General features: G+C 38.6%; 1 protein-coding gene across 1 annotated transcript in view; it reads right to left on the bottom strand.

Annotated features, from left to right (window-relative positions):
- LOC149262033 (uncharacterized) overlaps positions 1–14,608 on the bottom strand; it is a 296,604-nt gene that overhangs the window by 74,837 nt on the left and 207,159 nt on the right. The window lies entirely within an intron of this gene.

Genomic DNA, 14,608 nt, shown 5'->3' on the forward strand with positions numbered 1-14,608 from the left:
GATGGCAGAGATAGTACAGTCGGACAGATGGATCAGCGAATGGAGTTCTCCCTAGTTGAGAGGGAGTGTTAAAATTGGAAACTAAGGCCAAACTCCATGTGGGTCATCTTATTTATGGCAGTTGATATTTTTCTTGGATCCCTCTCATTCAGAGGTGTAGGATTGATCTAAAGATCATCTGATTCCGATAAGTATTCATGGAGTTATGAATTTATTTGTGTTATAAGACAATTCGTCAAGGTCAGCCAGCAACCAAATTGCCCCCACTTGTGCTCAACTTTTTAGTATAAACAGAGGTGCCTTGAAGGTCATTTATACACACACTTCTAGTGATCTCTTCCTCTCCACTTGTCTTGGGTTTTGGTGGGAGGAGAGATCCTAAGAAGATAATGTTGCCCTAAAGGAGATGATGCCCTAAAATGTAGTCATGGAGTGAGAAGCCCTAACGCAGAAGCCCTATCGTGGTCAAGTGAGAAGCCCTAACGCAAAAGCCCTAAAGCAATCAAGTGAGAAGCCCTAACGCAGTCAAGTGAGAAGCCCTAACGCTATCAAGGAGGAAGCCCTAACGCTAGTATCTACGTAGTCTAGAAGGTAGTTGAGTTTGTGGAGATATTCTCACTGTTTTGGGTGCGGAATTTAGAGAAGAAGAGCCGCAGCTCTTATAGCCACATTGCAGGAGACAAGAAGAGGGCAGTTTTGTGACACGTTGGAGCAGCCTCACCTTGCAAATCAGGCCGCAAACTATAGGTAAGTTTAATGACTGTTTTGTGCATAGTTTTGGGGTGAATATCTCTATTTATAGGGCCGCAGTGAGGGACTGCTACAGCAGCAATTGGGAGGTGAAGTTTAGATGGCTGAGAGGCCTAGAAAGGCCCTCCTAACCAGGCCGCAATCATCTCAAAGGGACAGCGTGGGGAAGCATAAGGGAGCAACGTGGAGGGCTATGGTAGGAATAACTGTTGTAGGTGACAATGGATCTGTGAAGGGTTGATATGCATCCTAAGGAAGCATCGTAGCTATGGAAGAAGCTTGCCAAGGTGGGCCGTAGTCATCAAGGGACTTGTTTGATGACTGTTAGGTGGAGTTAGGGCTGCCTAGTGCCCTAACCAGATCAGTCATGAACAACAGATTGGGACAGCACAATGCATGGGACAGCAAAGCGACTAGCACACTAGTGCAGCAACGTAAATGGGACAGCAAGGTACATAGTGCTGCTAAGATGCATGGGACAGCGAGGTACATAGTGCTGCTAAGATGCATGGGACAGCAAGGCGACTAGCACACTAGTGCAGCAAAGTAAATGGGACAGCAAGGTACATAGTGCTGCTAAGATGCATGGGACAGCAAGGTACATAGTGCTGCTAAGACACATGGGACAGCAGCAAGGTACGGCAAGGCAAAGTGGGACAGCAGTTGTGGCATGGCTGCAAAGGCACATGGGATAGCAGCAAGCATGAACAGCATGGCAGGCAAGGTGCAGCAGTATGATGTATACAGCATAATCATGAGGTCCAACATTATGATGATGGGTGCAACATGGTGCAGCACGGTGGGGTGCAACATGGTGCAGCACGGTGAGGTGCAACCTGATGACGAGATGCAGCGCAATGATATGGAGAATCAGTTGAAGCAACATGTCTTCAACTGATCTCATGTATCATCTTCTTAGAGATGATCTATGCTCTTATCTAGATAAGTCAAAGTGTTGACTTCTATTGTAAATGTACTATCTCTCTCTCTCTCTGCTGAACTATTGAAGAACATATAAGAAAAATCGTTCAAGGGTTTCCCCACATTGGGGTTTGTCCCTGGCTAGCGCCACATCTTGTGTCCTCTTGTCTTGGCTTGTCTTCTGCGATTTATGTTTATGTTCTATCTGCAGTTTACTTTAATGTTGATGTGATTGCTAATCTGGGAAAGATATTGAGCTAACTGCGAAAATTGAAATAAATTGCTCTAAGCATAGAACATACCTAAAATTAACAGTCTTGCTTCATGCTCTACCAAGAAACCATACCAAATCTCAAGCAGAACCAACCATCAGTAGTATTTTCACTCATCATCAGCATTGCCAATCTAATCAATGTATCCTTGAATCAAATGTATCAGGGAACCAATCAGTTATTGGTATAATGATGGATCAGATTTCTCTGACTTCTTGGTAAATGGTGTTGCCATATGTATATAATCTGTCATCTGACCATCTAGATGATCTTGGTCACAAGTTTTTCTTAGTTTTCTTCCAAGCTTCAAGTAGTAGTGTATCCATTCAAGATATGTCAGAATCTGCTTTTCAACTCCCTCTGAAAATAATATCTCTAACTCATGAGTTCTTGAATTATTCAATTTGATTCCAAAGTACAAAGTCTTCTTTGATCATGTGACTCCTTTTTCGTGTCTTTCAATAATCAGGAGTAACCTTTCCAATTAAGGCAAGTGTCTTATTATGAAATTTTTTCTTTTACTGGGAGAATCTTTTCAGGACTTGCTTCCATGCTGCTATCTAACACTGATTGTTGACTTCTTTAATGCATAATTCAAACTGCCTGCTCCTCCTGTAGAATATGATTTGTTTATGTCCTTCCAATTGTTCTATCTATTTGTCAAAGTACAGTCATATAAGAAAAGCATGCTTCCTGAAATACTCTACACTAGTCATCATAGTATCATTGCTTCATTATTTGATGTACAAATAATGAAGTGAATGTCAAATCAGCTTCACTGAATTTGAAGTGAATGTTAACTCTTTCTGGCTGGGGGAATCTCTATTATGTTGCAAGTTCGATATTGACTTCCACTGTTAGACTTCTTGACTCTCTCTTTGTTTTGTCCTTTCAAGGTCTTGACTACCATCCTGTAGTCCTCCTTAAAATGTTAGCTTCCCCTGGATCTTTATGATGAAACTTCAGAGACATGAATCTTACTACATTATATGGGAACATCTTTGGTCTTCCAATGTAACTAAATGCTCTTTCTAGATTTCTGTGAAAAATTCTATGTCGACAACGGCCAAGGAGGCTCCTCTTCTTACTTCAATGAGTCGATTCCTTCTAACTACTTCATTGTAGATGACAATGAGATCCCTCTTAATTTCAATCTCCTTGAAAAGACTTGTAAGCTCATACAATTCACGAATCCCAATAATCTTCTATGTTATCCCCATAGATCATATAATTGTCCTGCCATCAACAAATACTATTCTATTGGCTCAAGAAATTATTTTTGACCCTTTTTGACTCTAAGCATGAAAAACATGCTTTGACAAAAATATAATAAATATGATAAATACATCAATGATGAATTTACAGTATGAAGACCGAACCTAGTTACAACTTCAACAAGGGGGAGAATGAAAACACATCACATCAATTGAGAGAGAGATTTTCTCAAGAGAGTGAGACAGAGAAACTCGAGACTAAAGAGATGAGAAAGGTGTGCAGTTAGGTGATTTTGGGAGAAGGAAGAGAAAGCCAAGTTTGTGGGGAGAGAGAGAGAGTCGAGATTTGGAGTGTTAAAAAATCTAACTAGTGTCAGTCTTCATAATGTAATTCAAATGTACCATTGACGTATTTATTATTCATTGAATATATTCATTATCATTAATTTTATTTAGTCAAAGCATGTTCTTCATGCTTATAGGGTTTATTGAGTCAAAAGAAAATTTATTATGAGTCAAAGAAATGTAATTGAGTCAAAGTCCCAGTTGGACTTCTTGTAAGAAAAAAAAAATATTTTATTTGAGTCAAAAAGTCAAAATTGTCCTCCACAAGACCAAGTCACCCCTCTCTGGTCAAGTCAGCCTAAAGAGGTAACTATTCGATCTCTAGGACAACTATAAATACAAGACACTTCGACCTCATTCATCACTCACTCACGTCAATTTTTCTGCAAGAAAAAAAGAAAATCAGCAAAAGTCAAAGGAGAGAGAGAAGTCAAAGGAGAGAGAAAATTCAGTTTTCTAGCTTGTTTCTATTCACACGTGCGAAGGTACTGGGGAAACTCTGAGATTACAGATCCAAACTGCAGGTCCGAAATTCTGTGATTTTACCAGATTTGGCAAGGTTTGACCAGCGTTGACTTTGATGGAGGAGACTTGAAGGAGGGCTGACTTGGGATCTTTGTGGCAGTCTTGGCTTTGGATATCTCACTTTGATCTGATTCTATAAGAAGAGGATTTTTGGGTTTTCCCCCATGTGGGGTTTTGCTCTTTGCTTAGAGCTTAATTTCTGGTGTTCTTTGTCTCTTTGTGATCTTTATGTTTTTAGTAATTGCTTGATGAAAAGAACATAATATCAATAAGAAGCCAACAAACATTCACAAGTAATTATCAAGTCAAGAGAAATCATCATTATATATAAGCATCTTGGTTTCTCAACATGGAGTAGCCCAAAATCTGTGAGGGACCGAGATTTTTCCAGCTAGGCTTGCACAAGGGAAAAAGAGAAACTAGCTCCAATGCACAAAGGGCCCTACAGAGCAGGAAAGAGGAGGCCAATTTGCAGATAGAGAAGACAAAGTTTTTCCAGGGCCAAGAATCTCCAGTGGGCTGAATTCTTCAGGGAGTTGAAAATCAGGTTCTATTATGTTGCGTTTTCTATGTTTCTCTGAGGGTCAATTTCCCTGGTAAGGGAGCCCCAATTTTTCCTGAGTTAATTAAAATTGAAGGTAAATTTGTTGCGCAGAATACTCTGTTGTTTCTGTGGCTGATTTTCCATATTTATTTCCACCGTAAATTTTCTTTGTGAAATTAAAACTTAAAATGTATTTATTTTCAGCAGTTTCAAAAAAAGATTTTACTAGGTGAAAAAAATTCTGAGTTTAAAATAATTGTTGAGAAAAATAAATCAGATCCGGTACTAAAAATTAACAAACCCTATATCAATGATGCTCATATTAGCATATTTTAGTTATAACATTCATAAGCAATTGCTTCCTTGAAAACAGCATTTTCCATTCGTGGTCATTTATCATCTACTTTCTTCTAATGCCAGCATGATTTTTATCTTCTTTGAAAATAAGGACAATAATGACGTTATAAGATATTTTTAGCTATCATTTGCAGTCCTAATGAACCATGAAAAACGATTAATAAGAAAGCCTTAAGATGTTGAAAATCAATATACCTTCAGCTATTTTTTGGCTTGTCTCCGCAGAAAGTGGAAAGTCTGTTCAGAAATGTGATATACGAATTAGAGATAGAGGGAACAACACATGAAGCTAAATCACATACACAAATAAAGCTTACAAAACAGAAATAAATATTATGGCTAATGATTGTGAGGAGCATAACACAAAAACCAAAGTTAGTGCCACAATAAACGATGAAGCTAAATCACATACACAAAAATAAAGCTTACAAACCAGGAATAAATATTACGGATAATGATTGTGAGGAGCATAACACAAAAACCAAAGTTAGTGCCACAATAAATGATAGGTGACCCAGGTTTATTGTTATCAAGGCCAACTTTTCAATAATGTGTTGCATGTGGAATAATTCACATAGGGAAATGAATGGTCATAGGGAATTTGGATAGTCATAGGTTGTGAATTCATATTTATATACATCCCTATGCAATGGTGAATTTCTTTGTACATTTAATAAAATATCCAATTTTCTCACTTCATAATGCTCTCTATTTATATAGCATAAGAGCAAGCACAGTATTAATTTTTGAAGGATTTGTATCTCTCTTGTATTCCCTAATGTTTTCTGCAATATTTCTTGTTCATTTGATATTTTCCGGTGTCACACAAGGATGCATACCCTCAGCCTGGGAATGTGTTTCCTGCAGAAATGTCATACTGGGGATGTCAGATACATACCTAGTACATCCTATATGTACCTAATGTATTGCTTGAGTTAGGGGACCCTACAGGGTATGTATTCAACCCAAATTTTGTCACCCCCTACAATTGAGTACACCTTCAAGTACTTTGTCTATCGAGAGATTCATCAAAGTAACGCATTTTTGGGCAGGCTTTTTTTTCAATAAGGAAATTTTTAAAAAACGCATAAAATTTAATATTTTTCCTCTCATATCTACTGCAACCCACCACCCTTCCTACACACTATAAAACCTAAAAGAAACCCTAAATCAAAACCACAATTTTAAAAACCAGTCCGGTAGAACTGAAAATCAGTCAAAACCGGCCAGTTAGCTCCCTAAGATATCAAACCGACCCAATAAACCTGATTCATTGACTGGTCATATCCGATTGGGTACCAAACCGGCCGATTTGGTACCTAACTGATCTTGATCAGCCGATTTTGTAAAGAAGCAGCGGGTTAGGAAGCCAGATGGTTGGGCATGTTGATGGGGACCTGCAGGTGGTTTTTGGAGGTGGTTTTTGCAAACCAAGGCAGGTTCCCTCCTAAATTTTGCTCAGATTGCATAGCCCATACATTGAGAGATGCTATAACAGAGACAAATTCCACAATTTTAAGCAGTAAATGCATGCAACAATTAGCCCTAGAACAGCGAAAATCTCAGTTCGATGTATATGACAAAGTAAAACAAGAATAACATTAAAAGCATTTACTTACATGTAACAGAGTATATCCACCCATTCACAATTGACAAGAGAGAAGCAACAAGAGAAGATAGACCAATATCCACACATCAAAATTCATCCATAAAGCTCCAATTCATCCTCTAGAAAAAGTGCGAAAATCTCAAGAGAGAGAAATGATCCAAACCAAAGTGATGATGAGCAAATGAGCTCATCTCACTTGTATTTAATATTTATACAAAACTTGGGAGTTCGAATTAGCCTCCTTGGCCTACCTAAGCCCCAAAACTAAAATAATGTTCTAATAATTCAACTTTTGGTGACAAGCCCACCAAACTAGTTCATAAATGGAAAAGTAAGCCTCTCAAGAGGTCAAATAATAATCTATGCATGCCGTAGGGGCCTCTAAGAGGCCTAATGAGGTCCATGGGTGCCACAATGAAGAATACGACCCTCAAAAGCAATGGACAAGGGGTTGGCCCCTTGTAATAACCTATGGTGCTCCAAATGACATGTGGGGGCACACAAGTATCCTCATGGGTCTCCAAACAAATCGAAGATGCCTGTAGATCACTTGCAAGGGCTAGGATGATGGTGTAGGTGATGCCACATCATCGTTAAGGTCCTAGATCATCTGCCAAGTGCATGGTGTAAGTTTGCGGCCAGCTGGGCATGATGGATCAGGTGCATCCTCCTCGTCCAATAAATGAACCACAAGCAATCTTTGAATGGTTGTGGGGATCCATAGTGTACAATCTGCTTGTTGTGCATTGAAGAAAGTGTAACTAGGTTCGGTCTTCATAAATATAATTTTGATCTTTGTACTTGTAAAAGAAAATAAATATTATTATTCCTTGTTGCATGGGTTTCATGAGAAAGAGGTTCATGTATTGCTCCCATTGAGAGCTTAGGTAGTCAAAGAGTCAAAGAAAATATTAAAGAGCTCTTCTTGAGCATTTACGAAATATATGAGTCAACCTAGTGTTTAGATCATCCCTCCAAGACAAGCACAATCCTCTCCTAGAAGGCAGCCAGAAAATAGATATAGAAGACAGTCATGTCGGCCTCAAAGTATGTACAAATGACATGTCGGCTCAATAAAAGAGACACATCAATTCACATTGACAGTAGACTTATTATGGAGGCATAACCACTATAAATACCTCGCTGAACTTCACAAAAGTACAGACAGAAATTCGGATTCCTCTGTAACTTCGGATGTACAGGAAGGTACAGTCTCGGTGATGATTACAATCAAGAAATCTCGGACTTCTCTACAACCTCGGATGGATACAGGAGCTGCAAGAATCTCGAATTAAGGCAGCAATTCAGGACCTCGGATGGAGAAGTATTATTGCGATTTCGGATAGGTAATACAGTGAGATACTCTCGGCATGATGGAAGGATCTCATAGTAACACATAGTCTCGGCATGATGGAAGGAACTCATAGTAACACACTATCTCGGTATACATTAAGGTGCAATCACAATCTCGTTCTTGATGAAGATATAAAGGTCATGATCTCAATCATGATGAGACTCGTGATTTCAATGAATCTATATGCAGCTCTCCTATACATATGAAGATCTCATTGATGAAGACCTCGATGATGAGGCAGCAGTGATGATGATCTCAGCATTGATGAAGAGGAGGATTGGTGTCTTGGTCTTGGAGTGGCCTAGTAGGTCAAGGGTCATGGTCTTGGTATTTGTCAATTGGAATCTCTATAAGAAGAATTTTATGTGGGTTTTCCTCTCCAAGAGGGAGAGCTTTTGGCCTTGGCAGGATGCCAACATCTTGTGTTCTTGTCTCTTTGTTTTGGTAGATATTTGATAAACTAACAAAGACACACTCTAATAATAATCAGTGTAGATTGGAATAAGAAGAAAAATTGAAAAGCACCTCACAAATAGTTATCATGCTAAGAAGAATCACATTAACTACATTTGCCCTAAATTCGTCAACATGGTTTCAGAGCTAAGGTGCTAAAGTCAAGGAAAGGGCAGCAAAAGGAGACACTTAAGGATCATGTTGAAAAAAGTGTAACTAGGTTTGGTCTTCATAATGACATGATCTTTGTATTTGATGTAATGAAAGGAAATAAATTATTTTTGTAATCTTGCTACATGGGTTTCATGAGCAAGAAGTGTCACTAGGTGAAAGACTTCTTCTTGATGTCTTCAAGATTTATTTAAATGTCAATGAGTCATGTCATGTGTATGGAAACTCTTCACGAGTTCATGTCAATATGTACAAGTCTTCAAAGTTGTCTAACAGCCCTCCAAGACCAAGATCAATGCCTCAAAAGAAGCCTTCCAAATTCTGCAAGCAAAGCAAGAAAGAAATGATCAATTCGGCTCAAAATAAATGAATTAAATGCATAAATAAGTCATGTCAGCTTGGAATAATAGTCACAATGTTCCTGGTTCACGTCAGCTCAAATAGAGTGCACAACCACTATAAATACCCTGTTGGGGTATCTGCAAAAAGACAGGGACAGAACTCGCATAAAGGAGGAGCCGCAGTAAAGGCATGTAGCCGCAGTAGGAGCCGCAGTCTTGAATGAGAGGGAGCCGCAGTCAAGAGTAAGGGTATTGCAATCATGAAGAGGAGCCGCAATGAGGGAGCAGCCGCAGTTAGGGCTTGACTGCACCTCGGATGGGGTTTAGGTGCAGTCAAGCCCTCACATAAATGGAGCATAATGATTGACGCAGTAGTGATGAGAAGGCCGAATATCCTCAGCATCTCTATGAGCAAACAATCTTGGTATTACTGTGGTGAAATAACTTTGGTGGCAGTCCTAACATCATATGTTGATGGTTCTCCTGTAGTAACAGCAGTGTCAAAGCTCTAAGTGATGTTGCAGCCTCGGCCTAATGTGCACAGTGATCAAAAGTGACAAGAGTCACATTCTCGACCTAGCATACGGATCTGTCTATGTTATAGCAACATAATGATCTTGATGACCACTTCATGAATGAGGACACAGAATATGGATGAAGGTATACTCTCGGCATATCTGCAAGTGTTAGATCTCAATTGATATAAGTAGAAGGAATCTCGGATAGAGGCATACACTCTCAGTCATCATTGCAGTCTAGAATTGTCAAGGAACAATGACAAAATAAACAACAGTGATGAAGGTCATGGTGTTGCAGCAGTAATGATGAAGGGCACGGTGTTGCAACAGTGATGAAGATCCCAATGGTGATGATCTTTGTGATGCAACGAAGATAATGATCTCAGCAGTGATACGAAGAGGATTGATGTCTTCGTCTTGGAGAGGTAGAGTGTGTCAAGAGTCATGGTCTTGGTATTCGTCAATGGAATCTCTATAAGAAGAATTTAAGCATGGATTTTCCTCTCCAAGAGGGAGAGGTTTTGGCCCTGGAAGATAGCCAAACATTGGTGTTCTTGTCTCTTTTGTTTTGATAGCAGTTTGATGAAGTTAACAAACACATGCTAATAATGAAGTAAACAGCAAACTAAGATAAATTGTTTAAAGACTTCACAAATTGTTATCATGTTAAAAGAAGAATCAACTTAATATGCATGCCCTAGATGCTTCAACAGATCAGCTTCAAGAAGGGCATCAAAACAAGTTGAAGGAATTGAAAGATCAGTCTTGAACAAGCAGTATACAACAGCAAGACAATTCAAGATCAAGTAATCTCAATTAAAGTGAATTCCCAATGCTAGTGCTCAGAATTTGGATCACAGTCAAAAGAAGGAAAACACAATACCTCTCACAGTTTCAGTGCTAGCCCCAAATTGGGTGTCATTACAATATATGTCATACCACAAAGATCTCAATGACTTAAGTCTGAAGCAGTTTCGATGCTTGGTATTGAACAGTGCTCAAAGGCCTCAAAAATCTTTGTTCATGCTATTCAACTCAAGCAAGGTTCTACTCCAACAAGGAGCATTACAACAAGGTTACAAGGATATACAATCACATCATACATTATAGCAATATCACTTCAGAAGGAGAACACAATGCCACATCTCGGATGGGCATCATGACAGTGCTCTCAAAATTCTTGATTTCGATTTCATACCCTCACAGTCAAGGAATCAAGTAATCTCAACATATTATAAAAGCAGTAGTGCTTGGTGCTAAACAATGCAAGGAAGTCTCAAGAAAAGTCTTGGAACTCAATTGTACCAGGCAGCCCAAGCAAAGATCTCATTGAAGGAGATCATTCAAGAAAGCATCAAGGTGAAGATTTCATCTTCACGTGACAAGTAAGTATCTTTTCATTCTATAATCAAGTTTGGTTAAATGACTTCCAAGGACATCTATAAATTGGATGGAGAAGGAAGATAGACATAGTCCTCTAAGTAGCTGAAGTCATCAAAAGGTCTCCTCTGAATTTATGGAAAGGGATATTTATGAAAGATCCCCTCACATAGCAATATTGGAGACATCAAAGTGATGTAGATGATAAACTCATTCTCTTAAGGTGCAATGAAGAAGGTCACATGAAATCTGATCTACATGAAAGTAAAAGGTATCAAAGGATGTAGGATATCTTCATAAGGTCTCATATACAAAATCTAGGAAGGAAGATAGCAATCATCGATCTATAATGCACTTACAAGGTAACAAATATCAATGGGATAAGAAGGTTACCTCATTCAACAATTTATGGTCTCTATGCTAAATAGAGAAAGACAAGTTGATGGAAAAAGTATTGAAGGTTAAAGGACTAAAACATGTGCAGAAAGGAAAGGCAAGTTTGGTCCTCAAGCAAGACAAAATAAGTATAGATAAGATTCAATGCTATGGAAAGATTATGGAAAGAAGCTCATATCACCGGAAAGATGAAGGAAGTTGAAGAAAAGGGCCAAGGAAAGAGGGAGTAACAGATCTCTACTATGATCTAGATGGCATCCCTCACAAAAGGGTCCTATCATAAGCTCCTAAATCTTGTGTTATAGATATGACCATGCTAATAAGATGCATCATGGCATCGTGGAATCATTAGAAACAAGAGCTCATAACATCACCATGGGAATCATGAAGGACAAAATCCATGGCAAACAAACATGAAGGATCTGGCTCTTGAGAACTTCAGTAAACATTGAAGGAAAGTCATCCAGGACAAGGTTCATCATACATCAAGAAGGGAAACATCTCTCAGATGGGGATATACAAGATCCTCAAGATTCTCTGATGGAATCATCATCGAAGGGTTCACCAATCTAGAAAGGAAGAAAGTGTTTCATCAAGAACTCCAACTTGTGGAATTCATGAATGATGTTATGGTGACATAAGAGAAGAAGCAAATCAAGGGGTTGAAGACACTTCAATCAAGGAAGTTGTTGAAAGAAGCCTAGATGACCTAAAGGTAAAATAAGGTATGTGTGCTTGTGTTTAATATTATAATGTCATGTCACATGGTTGTAGGTAACATCGATCATTACTTCTATATTGAGAAGCATGATCAAAAGAAAAAGGATCTCCTCCTTTGAAAGGATGCAAGAAGGCATAAGACACACTAGATGAAATCAAGATAATATGTCCTCATGAAGTATGAGGTGGTTGACCACAATTAAGAAAATATGATTAAAAGCACCTGGGAATGAAATGTGTGGAGAAGGAAGAGATTGTGAGATATGCAACCCTGATGAAGACAATCAACATCCAAAAGACTAAAAAGACTTGACTAGGAAATCTCCCGGAAAGTTATGAAGACTGAGGAAAAAGATGAAGACTCTTGACAATGGATATCCTTGAGAGATGTGTCAACATGAATGCATAATGTTGATAACTACAAGAAGATGTCATGATGAAGAGCCATCTCGTAAGGTATGATTTGATTTAATATGTTCTGATTTCTTGAAAAATATCTGGATGAGTTCATGCAAGGCTACTCAAATAAGAGTTGTAAATACAAGTACAACTAGCATTTATGTGATGGGTAGAAGAAGCATGATGAAGAAGTATCTATATGACGAAGGTTCCAAATATGAAGAAGGCCACTTTCCATGAAGAAAGGAATGACATGACGAACAAAGGAGAAAAGTGATCGATGGTTGTTGCGCTACAAGGAAGAAGATCAACTGAATTTTATGACATCAAGAAGTGAAGTCGATCAGCAGATGAAGGACCCAAGAAGAAGAGTTTACTGATGTACAGATTCCAGAAGAGTCCGTAGCCAAGAGGGAGCTCTGACAAGTTCCTGATTAAAAGGAATGTTAAAATTGGCAACTAGGACCAAACTCCTTGTGGGTCTTCTTATTTATGGCAGCGGATATTTTTCTTAGATTCCTTTCGTAGAGAGGTGTAGGATTGATCTTTAGATCAATCCGATTCCTACGTGTATTCATGGAGATATGAATTTATTTGTGATATGGGACAATTCGTCAAGGTCGGCCAACAACCAAATTGCCCCCACTTGTGCTCAACGTTTTAGTATAAAAAGAGGTGGCTTGCTAGTCATATGGACACACTCTTCTTGTGATCTCTTCCTCTCCACTTGTTTTTGGGTTTTGGTGGGAAGAGAGATCCTAAAAATATACGCTGCCCTAAGAGGAGTTGCCCTAGATGCTGCCATGGGAAAGAAGGATCTACGCTACCCTAAAGAAGATGCCCTAGCTCCTAACGATGGCATGAAGATGAAGGCTTAAACGCAGTCATGAAGATAGGTTTCTAATGATGCCCTAATGAAGCTCTAACGTTGCCCTAATGAAGCCCTAGCGTTGCCCTAATGAAGAGCCTTAATATTGCCCTAGTAGAAAGACCTAGCCGCAGTCAAGTAGAAGGTTTATATGCCCAGCAAGTCGCAGTCCTAATGGAAGGACTATAATCTTGCCCTAGCCACAGAAATGACAAGATCTGGCCATCTCTAGCAGTGTAAGATACGCTGCCTAAAAGGGTTCCTATTGTGCTATCTCAAAGTCTGCCCTAGCCGCAGTAAGGAAGTGTCGTATCTGGCAGCTATCCCAGCCCTAGACACAATTCCCTATTTCGCAATTAAGAGGGGCACCTTCACGCTGGTATAAAGGAGTTCAGACAAGATTAGACATGCAATTCAATGTACAGACAAGATTGATTTATAAGCTGCAACATCCGCTAGTATGATTTCCAAACTAGGACAAAAGCACCCTCATTTATATGGTACAAAAACATTAATAAACATGCCCATTTCTTAAATGTGCCCTCCCGATAGAAGTGAATGCTAGGGTAGAATGGCTTGTAATAATGTGTGTCACATCAATTATCTATGGTGTTTGTAGTTACATATGGACCATCTGGATGTCATCAAGGATCCGTGTCCTATAATGGTCACGCACATTGTGCTATTTCTGTTTACTGTAGGGTGTAACTTTCCATGAAGTCACCACAACCTCTCCCGAAATTACACTCCATTTTTCAAATATGTTTCTATAGCTATTTACCTGCTATTTGGAAAAAAATAAACTTCTTGACGGAAAAAACATGAGATTTGGAATAATTTAAGAACACCAATGCCTGAAAAAATCAGTCGCAAATGCCATGTATAAGATGAATGAAATATGTTGAAAGCTATGAAGATAAATGTCTTGTATTTAAGCAAAACTAATAATAATCTATTCCGTACAAAGACACTGTTGCTGCTTTCCCCAAAATAGAACTGAATCTCTAAGTTGATACCTTTCAAATAATTCATTTGTGCTAATCACTGAAGATACAGAGAAAGCAAATGCTGGTAATGGATTATAATAAATACTAGTAATTAATATGTCAAATAACTGGCGTGTATGCTGACTTTACCGTATAAAGAGTCCAGGAATGCTTTATAAACTTCTCCATTCAGCAAGTTTACTAGCCAGAAAAATTGTTCTGAGAACCAACAACTAAGCAAAGTATCTTTCATTAATCACAAGCTAAAAGTCCCATTTTCCCATCAGTTGTCTAAACATATGCATTAAAATTTAAGAACACAACTAAAATGATCAAAAATATAAATTTATCCCCACAACCTGAGAAATTCCAAATTATGAGCTCATAAATCAGACACTAAAATAAGGAGAAAACACAAATAATGAGCTTTTCTTGATTAGATACAAATGACTATAAATCAATATTCATGTACAGAAACTTCTGTT

Source organism: Pinus tabuliformis, chromosome 6 (assembly GCF_031772625.1).
Source record: "Pinus tabuliformis cultivar Carrire ecotype Pingquan chromosome 6, CPIR1, whole genome shotgun sequence".
Classification (NCBI taxonomy): Eukaryota; Viridiplantae; Streptophyta; class Pinopsida; order Pinales; family Pinaceae; genus Pinus; species Pinus tabuliformis.